The sequence below is a fragment of the Conger conger genome, chromosome 13, assembly GCF_963514075.1.
Source record: "Conger conger chromosome 13, fConCon1.1, whole genome shotgun sequence".
Classification (NCBI taxonomy): Eukaryota; Metazoa; Chordata; class Actinopteri; order Anguilliformes; family Congridae; genus Conger; species Conger conger.
Window position 1 is genome coordinate 12,868,510 of NC_083772.1, and position 23,446 is coordinate 12,891,955.

Below are 23,446 nucleotides of genomic sequence, written 5' to 3' on the forward strand. Positions count from 1 at the left end.
GATCGAGAGACCCTCTCGGTGGTGTCCTCAGAAGACCGCGTTGGGCTGAGTTCCCATTACGAAAGCAGAGCCCGTCTCTCGGCGAGGGCCCGCCTTAACGACGCGCTGGGAGCAGCTGCGATGGGGCTGCGTCCCCGCGTCCATGTGCGGAAGCGCTCGTCCTCAATCCAATCCCGCCGTGACGTGCGTGATAAATGGCTCGTTAATGAACAATGGGAGCCGGCTGGATGTTTGCGCGACTCGTGTAAATGTTTCCGCGTTGCTACGGCCTGTAACAGAAATTAATGGCCTTAATACTGGACAGATGCGTCCAGGAGACCGGCGCTGACGGGCCGGCGTCTGACTGCACGTCCCCACGCGCACTACACAGGCTTCCTTACCCACAACTCATGTCTGCTGATTTTCACAGCATCAGGTTGCCTACCGAGCGGAAACCCCCCCCCCCCCCAAAACAACATTAACATTAAGCCTGTCAATTAGGCGAGAAGCGTATCTCACGTTGCACGCGCAATGCAGTTACGAAGGGTAATTTGCAGACGCTGAACCGACAGAACCCACGCGCTCGGCTTTGGGAAATTTGTGGGATGCTACTGCGCGGCTCAGTTTCACCTCCTACTCACGGGACTACGTTTCCTGTCAGCCCTTTTAACCTACATCGAGCGTGGCACGCCATGGGAAGTCCCCATAAGACTGTATTCATGCTAAAGCCAGGCCAATTAGGTCAAGGTGTGGTTGCGGCTGCCACAGAGTCACCATTCTGCCGCAGCCCTGATACTGAAACCATACTGAAGTCTCCGCTTTTATTTTCTCACGTTCTGCACGCAGCGCAGTGTCCTGACATACAATCGCTCTTCTGAACGGCCCAAAGTCCGCATCTGCGAAAACTCATTCGTGATAAAGTAATTGGTTGTAGATGTTTGTTTTCAGACATAACCTACAGGCACTCATTTTGATTGCATTCATTTCAGCCCCCTTGACAGCAGACCCCTCATACGTGCCATTTATTTCTTCTAAAATGAATTTACTTGCGCTTCTTAAAATGTTATCTTTGAAACTCATTAAAGTATTATTTCACAGCAACAAAGAAGTATATCATTTTAAGTTGCAATTAGAGTCAAGTTTAAAATCAGAACCTGCTGTGTTTGTGTACATTATGATCGTGGTTGGGAGAAAACATAGCTGAAAGCTAATATTCCATCTCTGTCAACAGGCAGGTGTGTCCTCGATGAACTGATATGGGGAGATGTTGAAATACATTATTTATACGAGAACGGCATGCCGGGAAAAAAGCTCTTGTTGCCACACATGATTATTCAGGTTGATTTTGGAGAGCCGGGGGGGGGAAACAAATTTTTCTGGGAAATGAGAGGCCCCACAGGACAGATGTACTCTTGTTTAATGTAAAGGCGTTTCACCATCACGCAGCTTGTGTGTTCTTCAAAGGAGCTGGTACTCGCTAATGAACATTCACCATGTCGTAACAGCACTGGGGGCAAGTGACTCGGACGCAGGCCAGAAGAGCAAAAAAGAGGAACTCAGCACCGCCATGTCTGTCTGTCTGTCTGTCGTGGAGACGGTAGGCCAATACTCCTGCAGTGACGCAATGAAAGGGCGTTCTTTCTCGGGAGGTTTTACAGCTGTCCCTCTGAGTCTTTGATTATAGTTTGTTTGAAGGATAAAGAGTTGCACATGTTTTCCCAGGCTGGTGGCATCACACTCCTGTGCCAAAAGGCTGGCGGGAACGGCCAAGTGCCGGGAACACCGCTGGCATTCAGTGTTTACTGAATCCTGCCCGGGGTTCGAGTGGCACAGTGCAGCACGTTGTAGTCAAAGTGTCTCATAACAGTCCTGTCGCCATTGGCACACTCTTGGATATTGTTTGTCAGTCTGCATTTGTGGGGCATGTATCTGCTGGTTATTCCAAGACTTCAACCAAATGATAAAACCTACAGAGAATTCCAGTGTTTGGGGTTTGGACAAGAGGGAGTTGAAACATTGTGTTCAGGTTGTTCAGCGTTCTGAAGCAGTGTGACTCAGAGTGTTTGGCAGGTTTCCGTGTCTGCTTCTGTGACTGACAGAAGCTAGGTCAGCAGTCAGCCCTACAGAATAGCAACACACACAAGGAACGTGTTGAATTTGGTTGGCAAGCTGGACATAGGAACAATAAAAATGCTTTGTCAGTGGTGCTACTCTGCATGCCCAATACACAGTTGATGATAATGAATGGTGCTTATCTGTAGTGTTGGGCTGTTTGCCAGGTATGCACACTGGCCTGTGTGCTCTGGATTGTTGAATAAAGGCCTGGCCATTGTTTAAAGTTAAGGGTAAGTAGGGAGGAGGGCTGCAGGTTTCAATCCAAAACCAAACGAGGACACGAAAATGCGAAACCAAATGAGGACACACTGAAGGGGAGTGTACTGTGTGTGGCAAAGAGCAGCTTTCACTGCTTTCACTTCTCAACTCAAATAGTGTGAATTTCATACATACGGTCAGGTTAGATAATTAGCTACTGTGTAATTCTTACAGCAGTTTCTTTACATGCAGTAGAACCTCAGAGAACCGAACACGTGGCGAATGAAGGTCATTAGGAACACTGAAGTCTTCGGAAATCTGAGCATGATGTTGAAACACACACATTTCTCTAAATTCCTTTTTTTTTTTAAATTCATTTTCATAAGTCTTAATATTAAACCACTAACCTGAATGAAAGCTTAACTGTTAAATAACCAACAATAGGTTAAATGTTCAATTTTAAATAGCTGAATCAGAAACAAATCCATACAAGGTCTTGTCTTGTGGCAATGGTAGAGAAAGTCAAAGTCATGCGTAGGCTGTAGCCATCAGAGTGACACAGTCTTCACTGGAACAAACGGTTACTCTGACACCTCCCACGTGTTGTCAAAAACAGCCCCCATAAACACAAGGGCCTGGGAAGACCTGTCAGCCTCAGGACACCCAGCCACATACAGGCTCAAGTCATCGGCCCCTGGTCAGGAACTCTGGGTACACTTGATAAAGAGCCATACCACTCCTTAAATAATCACTCATTGATTGATTTATCAAAGTGTTTTATCTTGTGGCTTAAACTTATGTGGTCAACACACTGCATTCACACACACCATACAAACACACTGCATTCATGCACACTGCATTCATACACACTGTACAAACACTGCATTCATATACACTGTACAAACACACTGCATTCATATACACTGCACAAACACACTGCATTCATATACACTGTACAAACACACTGCATTCATATACACTGCACAAACACACTGCATTAATATAAACTGCACACATGCATACTGCATTCATATACATTGTACACACACACACACACACACACACACACACACACTGCATTCATATACACTGCACAAATGCACACTGCGTTCATATACATTGTACACACACACACACACACACTGCATTCATATACACTGCACAAACACACTGCATTAATATACACTGCACAAATGCACACTGCGTTCATATACATTGTACACACACACACTGCATTCATATACACTGCACAAACACACTGCATTAATACACACTGCACAAATGCACACTGCGTTCATATACACGTCACAAACACTGTTCTCAAACTGCAGTCAGGCACTGCACTCATTTGCGACACATTACACCAAGTCATTTAGCAGATGCTCAGCTTACAGTTTTTACACACAATACATTATGGCTAGATATTTAATAAGGCAGGTCAAGTTACAGTATTTTTCTATTGATACAAGCTTTTTTTAAACTGAAGCCACTTTCCCAGAACAGTTTACAAAGCCCTCTGAACCGATTCACTATTTGCAAAATGAAACATTTCAAATGCAAAACACACCAATGCTATCTAAATATCAAATGCATGCCACTAATGACATTTTTTTTTCTATAATCTATATATATATATATATATATATATATATATATATATATATAATTTCACAAAGGTGCATACAAATCTAACAATACGTGTAAATATGTCCTGAGCACATGCTCTATTTAATGACCTTCTCTGTGGTCTCCTTCATGGTAAATCATCTTCACTTTAAGCAACAGTTGGGCACAAAAGCAGAAATGATATTTCACTCAGTAAAATTGAGTTTTTTTTTACTGAGAACAATTTACATTATTCTTTCACGGCAGTTCATCATACAAAAATTATAATGACGAATGACTGTAAATAAATAAAGTTTGCAGTGCATGTAAAATAAACCAACATACAATATATAAATAAACCAATAAAACAGTACAGGAAAATGTGTCTGGGCCCACCAAGTCTCTCTCTAGAGGAAGTGTGCCATGCATGGTCTGAAGGAAGGCTATTAGACGCTCACAGTATGGTGTAAGGTCTGATGGTGAGGTGTGGAATTGCCCCATCGCAGGGAGAGAGCCACACTCACAGTTTCCTTCCTGTTCTCCGGACACCCTGTGGGCCCCCGCTGTACTGCTCCTCTCTATTTCTGCTGTCTCTCGTCTTCTCTATTTCTGCTGTCTCTCGTCTTCTCTATTTCTCAACCATTGCATTCACACTTCCTCAACAACACCAACTCACTGGCGGTTTCTTTCATAGTTGACAATGGACTGATTGTTGATTGGTCCATTTTGTTTATGTGTACTAGATTTCTACTCAATTGCCATTGTTATTGTCTGCGGTGACCAAATCATTTCAGTTTAGTTGGGCGGGACTACATCGATTTTTGTATCGCGTGCTGAGACACATTTACTGCTGTGCACAAATGTGCTAGTGATTTGGATTTTGTGTGAAAGCAACTGTAGATTGTGTTGATTTTGGTTCATGTGTTGACATTGTGGACTACAGGTTCACTCAATGAGCGCTTTATTAGGTATTTATTAGACTAAATTTATTAGACTTATTTTAGACTTCTGCTGCTGTAGCCTATCCACTTAAAAGGTTTTGACGTGTTGTGCGTCCAAAGAGGCTTTTCTGCATACCACTGTGGTAATTGTGTTACTGTCACCTTCCTGTCAGCTTTGACCAGTCTGGTCCTTCTCCACTAACCTGGTCCTTCTCCTTCTCCGTTTTTGCCAATTCAATTCCACCAATTCAGGGATGGGAGAGGGGGGGGAGCTCTGTGTTCAGGATACAGCCACTGTACAGGATGTTCATTATTCCCCCAATCCCTGGGATCAGTATTGGCACAGGCTTACTGTAAGTGAGGGAGACCGGGACATTTCCCATCATGTCCCGGAGCAAAGGCTCACGGGGAGAGTGAGGCGTTTCCAGTGGGGAAAAACAAAACTCTCCTGGTTCCTTTTCCAAATTTTCACCGCTGCATCCCGAGTGGGCCGGTGACTCAGCGCCCGAGCTTAGGCCTTGTGCTGCTGGGGGAGTCATGGACACAGACCGAGTCACGCTGCTGCCCCAGACGGAAGGGTTGCCCCGTGACTCAAAGGGGACTCGCTGGCTAATGACGGCACGTCTGAGCCCAAGCCCACCCTCATACACCCCTCGCAGACTCTGCTGTCAGTCGCCTGACATCACTTCCTCCGTTTGTCCTGTGATCCTATTGGCTGGGTTTTTTGTGCTCATGCAGCGAGTGAATAGCTAGTGAATCGACACACGCATTTCCGCCCACTCCAGGTTGGCTTCACAACACGGAGTTTCCATGGACCCTGCCTTCTGTGGAGGCTGCTGTTGAAGTACTTTCCCGTGTGTGTGTGTGTGTGTGTGTGTGTGTGTGTGTGTGTGTGTGTGTTCACATGTGCACTGGGCCACATCTGTGTTCTCCTACATGTTACATCACTCGTTCCATGGTGAGCTGTGTCCGTACCCACGCCATTTTCCCCCTCTGTAATCTAACCATCTTTCTGCCACTCATCTGTCACCTCCCTCCTTACATTTCCTCCTCTGACCGCGGTCTGTTTCTTTGTTGGGAGGGCGTGTCTGCCTTATCCCAGAATAAATATTATAGAATAAATAAATATTCGCCGTGGATGCCAAGTAAAACATGCTCACGCCTCGAGCACCTTTGACACCGGAGAACCACGATTCAATTCCAAGGCCCTGGAACTGGAGGCCAAACTCTACGGTAAATGGTAAATGGCTGGCATTTATATAGCGTCTTTATCCAAAGCGCTGTACAATTGATGCTTCTCATTCACCTACTCATACACACCCTCACACACCAACGGCGATTGGCACCAACCAGCTTGGAGGTTAGGTGTCTTGCTCAGGGACACTTCGACACACCCAGGGCGGGATCAAACCGGCAACCATCCTACTGCCAGACCACAGCTCTTACCACCTGAGCCATTGTCGCCCCTGAGTCAAGGTGGTGCAAGTTACCCTGACAGCGACCAGAACTGCCAGCGATCATGGTACAGAGAGTGCAGTCAGACCAGCCTGCCACTTGACCACTCGACCACAGAGACAGGTCATGGAAGATGAGCTGTTGGGGTTGCACGTTTCCCACTCCTTTTCTGTTTCCTGTTTCACAAGAAGGAACGTGGTATTGAATCTGTTGAGTCGTCCAAACCTGCTGGAGCCACAGGCAGCTGGACTATCTCAGCCAGCGCAGCGATCAATACCCTCTAAAACCGCGGTTAATAGAGCTGAGCCATTACTGGTCAGCACAGCGTCCACTTCTCAGATATCAGTCAGACGGCTCCACCTCCTCCCTATCCACTATTACGCCCTCTGTGTGGCATTATACCTCTTAAGCTCTCATTCTACATCTACAGTAATGCATAATTGAGCTCACTTTGTGCAGGATCAATCCTGAAAGGAGTGTCGGCTGAGTTATGGAGACAGCAGGGAACTGGCACAGTTGTGTGCGTGTGGTGTCCATCAAAAAAAAAAAAAAAAAAAACTCTGTTCAAATAAAGCTTGCTGGCTCAAATACAGGGTGTGGCTGTTTGCGCTTTGCCTCTCAATGACGGTAATGACATTACTTTACCTGAATTGTGCCAGAAAAACTTCCTGTCCATGAATAGCATGTAAAATGCAAGGCATGTTGCTCAACCTGCATAAGTGATCAAGCTACGTGTTATGTTAAACTAGTCACTACCACCCAAATGTGTTCACCTGCCAAATTACATAATACTGTTGGTTTCTTCTCTGACTCCAGTGGAGGTTGGCGAATGCATGACAATACGGAGTGAATCAATGCAAAAAAAATGTGAGATGAACTTGAAATTAGGTCCTGATGCATATGAATAACAATAACCGATCCCCGGGTTAAAGCGTTCTGCAAAAGCCTTCCATCACTACGTGTTGCTTCTGCATTACTTTCTGTCGTATTATTCTGAGGTTTGAAAGCTGGCCACAATCTGATGAAAGTGAAACGAATGCAGTGTTTATTTTTGGCGAGTAGCTTTAGAAGACGTGTTGCTTTGCTGATGTTGAGAGATGAAATGTGGCACAGGCTACAAGCTCTGCGATCAGAAAAAGGTTTCTCCCACGGTAACTCTGTCTGAATATTACATTACACGTTATTTAGCTAACACCTTTACCCAAAAGGTGGACAGTCCCCCCTGTATCAATGTGGGGTTAAGGGCCCCACGGCTGTGTGGATCTTATGGTGGCTACAACAGGGATCGAACCATCGACCTTGCGGGTGCCAGTCATGTACATTTACCACTACCCTATAGGCTGGAAAGCTTAAAAGGGGTCACCACTCACACTTTCAGAGATGACAAACCTCTCTATCTGACCTGTGGCCTAAAATGAGAATCAGGAACTGACTAATACGAAAGGCAGAACTGAAAACCATAGCCCATGTTGCAATGGTGGTCCACCCAACATTGCACACTGTGTTTTGCAAAAAAATCACGCCAACGCGTAGCATGCTCGATAATGCAGGTGATGCAGTGGCTTTCCCTCCTATCCTTCAGCAGCCTTTTCTCTAGGCTTGATTCCAGTCACATCGTCTCATTGTACCATCGACTGCATGGAAATCAGCAGCCATTATTCCATTTGACAACAGTGTTCAATATTTATGAACTCCAAAAAGGAAAAGCAATTTGGGTCAGAATATCAATAAAAGCGGATAAACGTTGAGCACCGTTGCTTTTGAGCTCGTCCTGCACAGATGAAATATTAATTATAACGAATTAATCTCCTACAGCAGCCATTTATTATTAAGCAGTTGTAGTCATTGAATGAAGCATTAATGTGCAGAGGGCTTTTTTTTGTTCAGGTTGATCACGCAGAGAAACGGTCCTGGCTCTGTGTCTCCATTTCACATCTGGAGCTGAGATAAGCGGAGAGAAAATGGCTTCCAGGGAGAGAACATGGACAAATTATAGAGAAAGAAGAGCACAACACTCCATTTTACACACAGGAACGAAGCGAAATGGGTCAAAACCCCGGAAAGTTCCAGCGTCCAGCATGGAGAAACAACGCGCTCTTCTGCCACACTTCCAACTTCTAGTTACTGTGATGATGCTCCGAGATTATTATCCCATGGATAAGGGGGAGATTATTATCCCATGGATACTACAGTACAAAGCATAGTATCACAAAGAATGTCTACATTACACTGTGAAGAGGAGGGCCCTCCATTCATGGCTGAACCTACCCAATACAATCCAGCTTCAACCACCCAATAAATGATCCCGCTACCTCTGCTAAACACACAGCGTAATTTGTCCTTGGAAGACTAGGCTGTTTAGTCCAGTAACGTCCTGTGTTGTGTCAGATACACAACAAAATCAACAATATGAAATATATTTAAAAGGTTAAAAAAACCAGTCTTACTTTACTTAACATTCATGCTACAAGGCCATCCCATTGATATATAGTCTTTTTTATGGGGGAGACCTTGTTAAATGGGCAGAGGATGTATTCAGTATATAATGTACAGAAAAGTATACACTGTACTGCGCGAGATAAAATGCATTTTCTAAAACTTTATTCACTAACTTAATTTACCCCACCAACAAATCCAGCCAGAGAAACATCTGCGATAGCATTCATTTTTTGGAACATGTTTTGACTCTCTTTGTCCTGGCAGCCCTACCGAAGCACTGATGAAAGCAAGGCCTTTTCAAGAGTGTTGATTGTTGGGTAAACATTTGTGCGGTTTTTACATGACTGCCAGCATTAGGCTTAATTGATGGAAATGCGAGAGCAAAAAGGTAAACAAACAACCTCATCGGAAAAAGAGAGAGGAAAAAAGACAGAGAGAACAGAGGAGGATATTTGCTGCTGACTTTGGGATGAATAATGTTGCAGTAGGCAGGTCCTTGGCGTTTGCATAGCAGGGAAATTTTTGATCAAATATCAGGTCTGCGTGCTGGTTTTAAACACAGGATACTCACTAAGCATTGAGCAAAATGATACGACTTGAGGGGTAATGCTAAATTATAAGGCTCTCATCATCCCAGTTTTCTCGTATTCATAGTGCGCGTTCTTGTTTTGTGGACATGACAGGAAGTTAGATAACCAGGTCACTTCCCGATATCAGGGGGCTAGCTCTTGATTGGTGGACAGAAAGGTCCCAGATGACCCTTCAGAAACACTGAAGGGCGAGAGCAGGCCATGTGGGTCCACAGAGAGCCCTCGGGACATTCAATCAGCATCTGGGAGCACCACACTCGCAGTCTAAACCAGTACCAGGAACCAACACGGTCACAGGTGTGTAAGCGACAAAGTCAGAGGTCACGCTGAGGGGTCAGAGGTCACACCCCTCCCCCAATGCAGGAGGATGACAAACAACAGGCAAGGCCGACCGGAGGCAAACTGCCACAGTTTAAAGGCTCTTTAGCACGGCACTCTGAGGAAATGAACCTGGGGAAACCCGCTTTTGGTATGTACAGATTGTGGAGTTTGTAAATGTGCCTTGCCACCAATCTGTATAATTACATAATGAAATTTTTATTGGGGAAAAAGCAGAGGTGTTTATAATATTAAGTGAAGTGGAAATATTGACTGAATCTAGGCTAACTTGGTGTGTTCTTAACACATCCATCAAAACAACACTTCTGGGGTTCCGTTTACAGTTTCCCAAACAAAGTTCATTATCCAATTAAGATATAATTCAAACAAGTGTGTACATCTGAATCTAGGCAATTCAGATTCTACCAGCTGTTTCAAAACGTATCTTGAACTGTTTTTTTTTCAGCAGGGGTATTAAAGGATGAGTAAGTGGAAAACAGACGCAATCCTTGCAGCAGTTCGCATTTGTGTATTCTTGGGTAAACATTATTTTCATTTTTTGGCAGAAACGGGAAATCTATTGTATTGCTTTTCTTTTTTTGGATTCACTTTCCCGGGACGAGTCCACAGCTCTTTCCATCCTGCCTACTTTCCCCCGCTCTTCCCCCTCTTTTTCTCTTCCCTTTCTCAAACCAGCGGAAGACTTGAAGGCTGAAGGGAATTCAAGGTGGATGAGACGATAAGAGGCTCAGGCAAACTTCTTAATCTCAGCGCGACCGTCTGTGGGTTAGCGAGAACTTTCCAGCCACAGCGACAGAAGTGGGCACTGGCCAGCCGGCTCATCTCTCATCTCTCGCTACATTACATGAGTGGCAGACGCTCTTATCCAGAGCGACGTACAGTTGATTAGACTAAGCAGGAGACAATCCTCCCCTGGAGCAATGCAGGGTTAAGGGCCTTGCTCAAGGGCCCAACGGCTGTGCGGATCTTATTGTGGCTACACCGGGATTAGAACCACCGACCTTGCATGTCCCAGTCATTTACCTTAACTACTAAGCTACAGGCCACCCTATCAGCCTTTTGTCCACTTCTAAGATAAAAAAAGGTGGGAAATCAATTGCTGTGAAACTGTTGAGAGGGAAAGAAGGCTCATTAAATGGATTGTGGGTGGGTCAAGAGGAAGGGGTTCTATCTATCGATGGATAGGGATCCCATCTATCTTGTGTACTAGACATATGTTCATAGCCTAACAACTAGTCCTATGTGAATCGTACCTTATCGGGTGTGTTCAGTTGTTTGTTGTGCGATCTTGATATGCACCGTTTTCTAAAGTACATCGTTTGGATAAACGTGTCTGCTAAATTAAATGTAATTTAGTGTAATGGGTGCAGACAGCAGCTTCCTCACAGGAGACAGTGGTGTATAAAGCAGCACAAAATGACACAAATTCATGCTTGTGGTGAAGTTTGTTGAACACTATAAAAATACACAACGGACTTTCTGACATGTCCACCTGTGTTCATCTGCGACCACAGACATTTCCTCCCTCTTAGAAATCTCACTTTCCTTTCTCTAAATCATGTGAGATCCCAAAAATAAGCACTTAGGAGCCCTAATAAACCACATTCCAGCGCATTAAAACAATGAGCAAAGTGGAAAAAGTGATATTGCCTACAATAACATTAGCCATGATGTCATTTGGCCATCTGCATTTGATTGGATCATGTGGAACACCACAGAGATGGCTTGCATGTTCCTCACAAATGTTTTTTTTTTTTGTCATCCAGAAATGGGTTTTAGTGCCCCACCGTGAGTCGTTCTGGGCTTTTTTATGGAATCCCAATGAAGACAGAGCACTAACCAATGCACATCTGCTGGATCTTTAACTCTCTCAAAGGCCACATGCCCCTGGGTCTTCATAGAGGTCCTCAACCTCTCATAAATGAAGGGAAACAGGAAACAAACAGCAAGCAAACACCAACCCATTTCAGCCTAGTTAGCCTTCTCCTCTGAAAGGACTGCAGCAGCATTACAGGCCTCGTCAATCCATCGATTGGTTGGGCGGCAGTTTCAGTTGCCTGCTGTTCCAGTTGTCAATGATCTGCTGGTTGAGAGGCATCTCTCAACCCATGCCACTATGACCAGGAAAGGGGACAGGACATGAGAGGTATAGCCCTTCTGCTAGCAGCTATACCACCTTGCAAGCTGCTGGTGCTAAGTAGAAGTAGGCTGGCTTAGTACCTGGATATGACTGGGACCTGGGAGAGCTATCACTCTGCTGGCCACCTTACTGGTCGACTCTGATGGTTGGCCAGTAAGGATCTAATATAAATTGAATGCTCCAGCACAGTTTTGTGTACACTATACTCTAGAATGTGCTATCCTTTGGATGAGACATTTAGCTGGGGTCCTTACTCAGTATAGATATGAAAGGGGCAATGGAACAATCATCTGATTGGCTACATGATCATTTGAGTTCCCTCCCCATTCCCTAAGTAATCCCTGTAAAAGGTAACTGAGCTCTTTGTGGACAGACCTAATACAATTTAAAAAAGCAATGTATTATTGGAAGACTGCAATGGGTCATAGAACAAGGTGTATTCCTGAACTGACAGTTGACTCAAATTGCTGTCAAATAAATAGCTCCAACAGAGTGAACCAGGACTTGAGCCAGAATTAAAACCAGAAACAGTGCATCTCTACAGAACCTGGGTTTACCACAGCTGACACTAGAGGAGCACCTTGGTTGTGGTGAGAAATTAGTCAAACCAAGTGCTTCCACAAGCACTACTTTAAATGGACTATGACCTTCCACGGGGGGAAATGGATCTGAGCGCTGTGAGTGTGAAATACTGCCAAGTGACACTGTATTTTGGACTGAAGCCTTCCAGAAGAAGGACCACTTCTGAGTGTAATAATGTGTGTGATATATACCCCCCTGTCTCCCATAAAAGCCCCCTTGGGATTCCTCATGTAGGTCTTCCAGTGAACTGCAGCTGTGGACACAACTGTATATCTACCGGCTTTTAAACTCCCTGAGTCTGAGGTCATCCTCCGTGGGTGGTTCCTGTTGTACAGTCTGACCTCAGGTGCAGCAATACTCTGCATTCCCTGGTCCCTGTGTTCCCACGGTCACCTGCCCGACACGCACAGTGGGACTGACTGCTGTCTTTCTCTGTACGGCCCCCAAAAGCATTTACATACCAACAGAACCACTCATTTGTTTGTAGACCTACGTGCTTCTGACCAGAGCTTATGCAACAGGTGCCTTTCCCTACAATCCTGCAGACGCCAGAAACCTTTGGTCTGAAGTGTTATGTCTTGCGCAGTGCCGTGCTTTGTGCTGTCGCAGTTCAAATGCCTGCCTGAATTTAGAGTTTAGCGAGTTAGCAGAGCTTATCCAAAGGAGGTTACACAGCTCACATTGTACACAATCCAATCCATGCTACAGTGCTGCCCTTCACACTGTGCGTGAGATCTGTGCTGTGCTGACTGAAGTGTGCTTCCATTTTTCAGTTATCCATCCATCCATCCATCCATTATCTGAACCCGCTTATCCTGATCAGGGTCGCAGGGGGCTGGAGCCTATCCCAGCATACATTGGGCGAGAGGCAGGAATACACCCTGGACAGGTCGCCAGTCTATCGCAGGGCACACACACCATTCACTCACACACTCATACACTCATACCTACGGGCAATTTAGACTCTCCAATCAGCCTAACGTGCATGTCTTTGGACTGTGGGAGGAAACCGGAGTACCCTGAGGAAACCCACGCAGGGGAGAACATGCAAACTCCGCACAGAGAGGCCCCGGCCGACGGGGATTCGAACCCAGGACCTCCTTGCTGTGAGGCGGCAGTGCTACCCACTGCACCATCCATGCCGCCTTTTTCAGTTATTGATATTTATTTTTTAATTCTCAACCCACCACCACCAGAATGTTTATGTACGGTATGTCACCCTTCAAAACCTAAACCCCCATACCCACTTCATGAACACAACAACACTCTCACCCCACCATCCATCACCCATTAACATTTCATATTTAAATTATTTGACAAATAAGAAACAAGAACCACAATAACAGACAGTATGTGATAAGATATAAAAACTACTATTTAACAAGAGTGCTGTTGGTTTAAGGGAAAGCTTGTAGTGTATGGTATATCTTATTATTTCTGTTATTTATTAAATTAATACATTTCCAATTATAATTTGAAGGTATGCATGCATGGATCGGTACATTTAGGATAATGTTGCGAGAGGTTATTGTGTCAGGTACAATATTTATTCTATGATCGAAGATTACTATTTTTGCATCAGTTCAAAATTTAATTTAATGATTTTATTAGATTTTATGGGAATGCTGTTATATTTTCAATTAAAATGTGGTCCAAAAACAACCATTAAGATATACTGAGATTATCATTGCTTTTCCAGCTGAGTAATTCTGTTTTTGTTTGGCAACAGTTAAAAGAGATAACTAAGCGACTGCCCTACTGCGAGCCGGAATGGCAGACAGTGGTGTATTCTCTTTCCAGAATAGCTGGATAAGTGGACCAAACTCGAATGCCTGAATGCAGTTATCCGCAGTTTTGAAACTGAAGTCCAAACGTGTGTCTTGTGTCAATAAATCCTGTTCTGTACATTTTGTGCCTGGTGGATAATCTCGCATTACAGTAGATGATTTGTGTCTTGGCATTGTTACAGTAAAGATATTACTTTAGATATTATTGCATGTTTGTTTTCAGAATTTGATATGGGCACTGATTGTTAGGTATTTTCCCCATTCAAATCTGCAGTTGTTATTGAGTCACTGGAGAAAGGGTGGCTCATAAGATACTCCTTGCCTTCAGCCAGCTTTTTAGCTCTTACTACTATGACATATCATATCTCCATATTAGTTCTGTGAATGACTTGTCTTTGAATATGTTACAGGTCACTGAATCCTTGAAGAGTTGGGAATAAATGCGTTAAAAATGAATGTGTGCTTTCACTATGGGAACAGCGTGTGTGCGTGTGTGTACACGTGTATTCTGCCAGCACACTAAAGGGGAATTCCTAGATAGACTAGCCCCAGGCGTGAACAGCAGGCAAAGGACACACCTTCAGTTAAACAAATGGAACAAATGTTTTATTATTCTTAGTAGCCTGTACAAACTCAGTGTGAATTTTATTAGGTATTGCCCGCAGAGCTGCTGCTCACTGGATGTTTTTTGTTTTTCGCACAATTCTCTACAAACTCTAGAGACTGTTGAACGTGAAAATCCCAGGATATCAGCAGTTTCTGAGATACTCATACCACCCTGTCTGGCACCAACAATCCTTCCACAGTCAAAGTCACTTAGATCACATTTCTTCGCCATTCTGGCATTTGGAATCAAGACACATTTCCATGACACTGATCTGACACTGATTTTTTTCTGATCTGAAAAAAAGGAAAACCAGTATTTCAGAACAGACAGTGCAGTGCCACTGTCAAAGCTAGGGAGAAAATGTAGATATAAAAACTACACTTACTTGTGAACAAGAGCAGTACCCCAATCCAAGTATGCTTTTGTTACAATATTTACCTTTCCTAAAAACCAGGACGTTGGTCAAATAAGATGCTGCCAAGATGGTTAGATACTGTTAATAAATATGTTAAAATACCACGATAGCCGACTATAATTTAAGCAATCTATACCTCTTCTCCATGAAAACGTCTTTTTGAGCAATAAAACACATTTTATCGCTATTGCATGAGTACAACAAATCAACAGGCTGATAAAATACACGGGACATTTGGATCTGAAAGTAAACACAGACCAAGTACAAAACTAATGAGAAACATGGGACCAGAACGTCTTAGATTGAGAACAATAACAAATGAAAACAATATATGACTACAGGGTTAGCCAAGGTCATTATGGTTTCAAATTTCTAAAACTTGCTAAAAATATATTACTACCGGTGAGAAAAAAAAAACCATATAAGAACTTGTTTTTGTCCGACAGTATCCAAGAACAGGTTTTTAGCTGGGAACATTTTGGGAAAATGTTTGAAAAATATCTGCCTTTGGCCTCAATGGTTTAGACAGAGAGCCAGAACTTTGTGAGGTCTATAGCCATAGCTACTGCCCCTGTGATCGCCATCCTTCCCCTTCCCTGACCATAGGTTCTCCTGTCACTGAGGGATCTGCCCCTTCACTAATCCCATGTGACCCTGCTACTCCATGAACTGGCCAACCAATCGAAACAAACAGCCCCATTAATCAAATTCAAATATTGGACAAAACGAACAAATTATGATAATTACTGATTATTTAAGCCGTGACAGGACTGGCAACGAAGAGATATTTACAACACGCAAGGCACATTGATTCTCGTCAATGTATGGGTATAGTTCGCCTGCAGAAAGGTCTTTGGACTAATGATCCTTTTTCCCCTGACATTTGCCATTATTTAGACCTTCCGTCCTCAGCTGTTACTGTAATTGGATAAGGATCAGGCCCTTAATAAGCCATGGCCTAATGGCTGTGTTGGGGAAACGATAAGGGATGGAAAAGGAAAAACTTCCTTTTTTTTTAACGGAAACGTGACCGTTTTGGACACTGACTCACAGAGCCAGCTCGACCCAACAAGGGCTCCACCACTCAGGGCCCTGTGACCACCAGGGGGGCCCCTAATTATTACAAATATTCATTCATTCATTATCCTAACTCGCTTATCCTGAACAGGGTCGCAGGAGGGCTGGAGCCTATCCCAGCATACATTGGGGCGAAAGGCAGGACAGGTCGCCAGTCCATCGCAGGGCACACACACCATTCACTCACACGCTCATATCTACGGGCAATTTAGACTCTCCAATCAGCTTCCAATCAGCCACCAATCAGCCTAACCTGCATGTCTTTGGACTGTGGGAGGAAACCGGAGTACCCGGAGGAAACCCACGCACACACGGGGAGAACATGCAAACTCCACACAGAGAGGCCCCCGGCCGACCGGGATTCGAACCCAGGACCTCCTTGCTGTGAGGCGGCACAAATATTACAAATATTTGTATTTATAATGTCGGGTTGGGGAGCCGTAAAATGAAATCTAGATCAGGCGGCACTGTCTGTCACTATGGCTGCTGATTGGGTGGAAGTGTGTGACATCACTGCTGCTGGTTGTAGATCATCAAAACGCTGCTCATTTTTGGGATTAATGTAGCGCACAAGGAAAATAGTAGAAAAATGTTGTGTTTTGCCACCCAGAAGGACTCAAAAAGCAACATGAACAGAGGGAACGTCGTGTCATTGCAAAACAGCTAGTGCACTTATCAGAAAAAAAACCCCCCATATATTTCAACATATGTGTCAAACTGGAGCCAGAAATTCATGTGAATTCTCCTGGAAAACACTTATAAATAACTACAATGGAAGTGTTAAAAACCATAGACATGGTAAAAAAAAGAAGCATTCTGTGTATTACTGAAACCCAGGGAAAGCATTCTGTAGGACATACTTTGTAATGCATGTTATATATGTAGAATATGAAAAAGGCAAAGCTGGATCTGTATGAGCTGGTTTAAGGCAGTTCTGGAAAGAAAATTGAAAGCCACGGGGTCCTGGTCTTGAACACAACACAAAGACAAATTTGAGACTGAGAGCAGACTCCATTTCCACATATTCAAATCATGGGTTTGCGGCGATCAAAATGCATAGTTTTGCGAAGGGAAACTGCTATGCTCACATCTGCATCTAGAGACCTGCGGCAGAGAACATCACTGAATTAAAAACACAAACTGCCTCAAAGTCCTGTCTGCTGTGGTGAGGGGTGAGATCCAGGCAAAGGCTGTAAATCTGCTTGTGACTGACAACACCGTTTCCGCTGACTTCCACAGAATTCTACACCACGTCACTGTGGTTTGTGTTGAATCATGTTTTTTGTAATCTGAGTCATACCTGTTGAAGTCTTAAGCGATGCAAAACAACAAATAAGCACAACCAAACTGCGGTTGTTTCAAATTTGTGTGTTCATAATTTTAGTGCGTTTGATTTTGTGTTTGGGATGTTTACATGCATGTCTTGCTCTGACTAGACAAACTGCGACAGGAAATGAGTGAGGATGTGTGTGTGTGTGTGTGCGTGCGTGTGTGTGTGCATGCATGCACGTGTGTGTATGTGTGTGTGCGTGTGTGCACGTGTGTGTGCGCATGCGTGCGTGTGTGCATGCGTGCGTACGTGTGTGTGTGTGCGTGCGTGCATGCACATGTGTGTATGTGTGTGTGCGTGTGTGCACGTGTGTGTGCGCATGCGTGCGCGTGCGTGTGTGCATGCATGCATGCGTGTGTGTGTGTGCGTGCGTGTGTGACTGTGTGTGTGTGCGTGTGTGTGTGTGCATGTGTGTGTGTGTGTTTTTGTTGATAGTGTGCGAGTTGCTTGACGGGGATTGTGTGTGGATTTCATTTCATTAATTTAGATTTATTAAGCTCCGATCTTCCTCTTTTATCAATTTACAATTTTCTTTGCAGTGGAGGGGTGTGGGAGTGGGCAGGAGGTGTTAGCTGTAATGGCAGGGTGCCCCTCCAGATGGGACCCTTATGCACTGTGAACTGTACAAGGAATGGGGAATTCCAACCACCTTCACTACCTACCCTTAAAGTGTATTCTGGTCAGGGGGGCTTTGAGACCATCCCAAACTTAGCTTTTTTCAGCTCTTTACAATATGTTTGTTGAAGTCTCCAGGAAATGGAATCCCCATAAGGCTGCTGTGGAGCTAATCAGCTGCTAGATGGATTACACTATGTGGGTTGCCAGGTTGAGGGGGTATTTTTAAGATGTAGACATTAAATATTATTTATCAAATGCTTTTATCCAAAGCGACTAACAGAGGATTTGAATAAGCAGGGGACAATCCCCCCTGGAGCAATGTGGGGTTAAACCAGACACACGTAATGAAATGGCAAGGGACGCAGCGATACTGTGGGACTGGTGGCCAGGGCGGGGAAGTGGGGAGGAGGGGCGGGAGGATTAGGGTGAAGTCCTTTGGTAAAAAGCAAACATTTGGGATGCGTTCATAATTGATCGCTGTGTCAGAGTAGTGATTCAGTTGTTCTCCATGGGGGCCATCTGCATGAGGATAATGGCTCTGTAGAATTACCAACACCCCCCCTCCCCCACACCACCCCCCCGCAAAACTGCCCATTACCTCTCTGGCAGGTTATTGTCTGGGCATGTGATTTATCTGGAGCCTCTGTACCAGCAGGGTTCTGGTGTTCCTCTGCGTTCAGACATTACCCCATAGTGCCCTGGAAAGATTACACATACCTCTCACCCTGTGCTGAACCCATAGAGTACGAATGGCATACAAGTTTGCGAGCGGAAGATGGTGACGCCACGGGAGAAGAATTGGAGAAGGGCCGTCCACTTTCCGGGTCCCTTTCCCAACCCCTCATTCAAAAGAATAAAGGCAGAAAACATGGCCCTTGAAGAATCCAGTTGGCACAAGAGTTTCTCACGCAGCAAGGCCAAAATGGTGCCTATTAAGAAAGTACCTCCACCAGCCCACCCAGGCAGCTGATTTCAGCGCTGTCAGAAATTTAGGACAAAAACCCAAACAAGTAGCAGTTGTGTATCTTTGCCCTCGCGTATACCGGGCTGTGGCGAAGGTGGGGGTTTCGCGAAACAGCTGGTTTGCATCTGCAGAAGCATGGCAATTAGAGCTAAATTAGACCACTGACAGAGCAGCCTGGTTCCCATTGTAACGTGTCCCGCTGTGTCAGTAGCATGGGAATCCAGGCCTCCGTTCGAAAACAGAAAGACGCGCTACATGGCCAAGCCCTCAGCGGGAGAAGTCGCACCCCTCAATGTGTTATCAGAGGCTGGCCGTCAGGCGAGTAGTCAGAGTCTCACTGACTGCTGCACGGTGATCCGACCCGTCTGCGGTTTCACGCCTCTCCCTCCCCCACTGACACCTACTCCGATAATGGACGCTGATCCAGCAGAATTTCCCCTTGCTGACAGCGTTGTGCGTGAGGGAATACGCTGTGAGTGGATGAAAGCGGTTCTCGTGTTGCCACTTCCGTTCGCAAAATACAATCAAATCACCATCTTTAACTGCGCTAGCTCAATCTACTTTTAAAATCTCTGTGAAAAGTGTTGTGACTCGCCAGGCCTCATTTCGTGTGCAAAACAAGCACACAAGAGAGTATTGGTATTGGTATTTGGTATTTGGTGTACTCAAAATAGACAAAAAGAGGGCCTAGAACCAACCCCCTCCAGTCTTTATCTGACCCATCCATAGTGCAATTTATGGGGCGGAAGGGGGGAACATGTCTCCTGCACTTTTACTTGACATAAAGCCCCCCACCCACACTCACATTACCCCTGCACACCCCCACATTTGAAACTGAAATATGGCCGTGTGCTCAGAAAAATGTCCAGTATGTCTGTTAATTAGTCCACTAATGTGAGTCCAATGCTCAGTCATTAAAGCCCTGGGCACGCTGTTAGCTAGCAGCTCTGCAACAGACAGGTGCACATCGGTCATTAGCGGATTCATCAGCCTCAGTTCCTGCTTCCAGCCCCACAGCAGCACATTAGCCCTGCACTTTTCTCTGCCATTGATTTCTGCATTGATTTCTGATCCACCGTGGCTGCAGGGTGAGTGAGAGAGGGAGGAGAGCCGTTTTTCACAGAGTGAGAATTCTCCCAGTTAACCACACGGCCTCAAGCAGACCGCTAACCGTTCATTTCTGTTCGATGAAGGAACACGTCATTTTGAGCTGAGCAATGCCGACTGAACGCAACATAAAAAGGGCCTTTGTTTCCCGGGGCAACCGGCAGGACGGAACATGGATCGCAGCAGAACCTGTTCGCAGCTATGGCAACGGCACGGTCCCACGTTAACGGGTCCATGGCCCGACAGCTGAACACAGCTGCTGCAGGGTATGAGGATCGACTAAGCGACCTCCACCCAGCTCCTGGGCCCCCCGTCTCGCGTGTTTTGGAAACGAACTCAGTCGTCTCCTGGCGTGGGAGGTCGTTCCATTACACCCACTGCTTGAAAGACACCTCACAGCCATTAAAGCAAGGCGAACAATGACTTTTGGCCCATCAGGCTGAAAGGAAGTAAGATTTAAGGACGCACAGGATTTAGGCACTTGATGTTATCGCCAGCTCAATCTCAGAGGCAAGTGGTTTGTGTAAAGAAGATGTTGAAAGAATCTATTCTCTGTCTCTATCTGCCATCTGTTACGACCACAGTGGCAGAAAAGAACTGCAGAAAGACAACGTGGACTTCGACAAATATTCTGAAGCACACCTGTAAAATTCCTGACTGAATGGCGCCTATTAGTTACCTATTAATTCATGGCAATTTCTGCATGTGTGATTCACATGAATGCTTCAACATCTGTGGAATGATTCTGACTGATGAGTGGTGGAAGTCAATTATCTTATATTACCGTGGTTACTAAATCCTGTCAATTATTCCTAAAGATACGATTTCATCGAGCCTGCCAGCAGAGGATGGGCTCCCCTTCTACAGCCGTGTTCATCCTGAGATTTCTTCCTATTTGGGAGTTTTTGCTAAGCACAGTTCAAGTATTTTCCTTCCCACTGGGGAGTTTTTTCCACAAGTGTTTACTTTTTGGGGACTTAAGCCTGGCTTGCTGCACAATGCTCCATTATTTTCCTCTGTAAGGCGTCTTTGAGACAGAGACTGCGAAAAGTACAATACAATTTGAATCGATCTGAACTGAATTTAATAGAAAAGGGTTGAAAGCCACAGATAAGTAGTAGAGAATTAAAATGTAAATGCATGACGCAGAAGCAAGATCTCTCATCCCGCCTTGAAAAGAAAGTCCTAACAAGAGAGTTTTCCAACGCTGGCATGCTGCCCAAAGTCCGTCTAGAAAATAAACCAACAGTAAGCCCATTAATTAGTTATCAAAGACATCTTGGCATGGTGTCCACACACAAAATTCCAATGGCCAAAGACTCCCTCAAGGAGTAAGAGTGTCATTGCCTGCATCTGAGTGTAAAACACCATGGAACACAGAGAGGTAGATCATTTTGACAATGTCGCTTGGCCGACGACAGGGCTAACAACCATGAAACGAATACAAACCGTCACTGTGCAATACCCTGTTAAGGGTTTCTGCGAGTGCACTGGGAGAAAACTAAAACCCAGGTAAAGGACTTGGTTGGACATCCCTCATATTTACAAATAAGCTTTGTGAGGGCAATTGATTGGTTGCATGTGTCCAGGCAGTACCTACGCTCCATTTTAAAAAACACGTACGGGGTCAATTGCAGTGTGCTTCGCTGGAGTCAGACCACAGAGATCTGGAGCAGATATCCAAAGCCGTGGACTCAGATTTAGCTATTCCAGCTGAAACGCCAATCTGTGGTCTAGAGGTTTAATCCTGCGCTTTAAACTTCAGCTAAGCGCACCACATTTGACCCAAAAAATTGAGGAATTTCAAGTAAATATTTCACGAGGATAAGGATAATACAGTACTACTGTAATAATGTAAACTAAAGACAATGGAGCAGGACAGCTGCCGGCTGTGCAAGCATATTCAAACCATACTCTTTTTTTACTTATCGTAATTTTATTCTGGACAGACGTGGAATATAGTATTATTATTGTTGTTGTTATGATGATGATGATGATGATTATGATGATTATTATTATTATTAATCTCTCTGTGTGTCATCATGGAAATTCTGAGATTTCGTAATGATTAAAAGAACAAGGAAGTGTGATGCCCAGGAACTCATTGACAGGTCTGTCACACGCGCCTTCAGTCTTTCCCAATCGCTGTGGCCGGCTAGCCCAGCCACCTCTTCCTCATCCTTCTTCCTGTCATACCCTCCAACTACCACAACTTTAGTTCCATTTCCTGGTGAATGCCCTACCATGGTCCATCCATTCGTTAGACCCAGCTGGAGTCTATCCCATATCCCAGAATGCATTGGTCTGGAAAATTCCAAGTGCTTCTGCCTCCACTACATGTCCTGGCAAGCTATTCCATACAGTGACCACTCTCTCTGAAATACTTCCTAATATCTCTGCGGAATTTCCATTCGTGCCCTGAAGAATTGCCTGTAGTTCACTGCACCTCTGTGTGGCCCCTCCTCCTTATCATTTTTGTATGATCTCTCTTTCTCTCCTCCCCCTCCCTCCCCGTGTGTGGTGTCTTTCCGTGCAACATCAATGGTCTGTGACAGCTGACTTAATGTATGGAGCATACAGTAAATAGGACACAGCCTCCACGACAGGAAACTGTGACACAAAAGGCAGCCTTTGTTTTCCGGCGCGGTGCAGAGTGATATTCCGTAACAGGTCTGGGTCCACGCGCTCCGGCCTGGCCGTCAGACAGGTAACAGAAGCCCTTTTTATCTGGCTTTGTTTACAGGGCACGAGCCGGGGAGGAATCACAACATGTGGCATTCTCATTTTTAATCCCCTCGCCCTCCTCCCGCGTCACTCCGATGTGTGCGCTGACGCCCACAGCGGCCCAGCGAAGGCCACATCATTGTGTGCGACCGGGATTGTGGCGCCCGAGCTTTTGTTCGGGACCACCTGCACACGTGCTATGGAACACCTTTCGTGGAAAATGAACCCTTTTCCCTAAATGACTAGCGTTAGCCGTTTGCCTGGAGGTCAGCACGCTCTTCTGAATAGGGAAGCAGCTGCATGGGTGGGTGTTCCCTCACTGCCCCGGGGCCACTGTTCCGCAAGCCTGTCTCGGTTTTAACTTAAAGCTTTAATAACTTAAGCTGACTCGACGCTTCAATTACAGTCCGGATTATTTCTTAGATTAAAGGCTA

General features: G+C 45.1%; 1 protein-coding gene across 1 annotated transcript in view; it reads right to left on the reverse strand.

Annotated features, from left to right (window-relative positions):
- The window catches only part of ptgir (prostaglandin I2 receptor), a 28,042-nt gene that overhangs the window by 1,090 nt on the left and 3,506 nt on the right, over window positions 1-23,446 (reverse strand). The gene's annotated exons all lie outside the window — the stretch shown is intronic.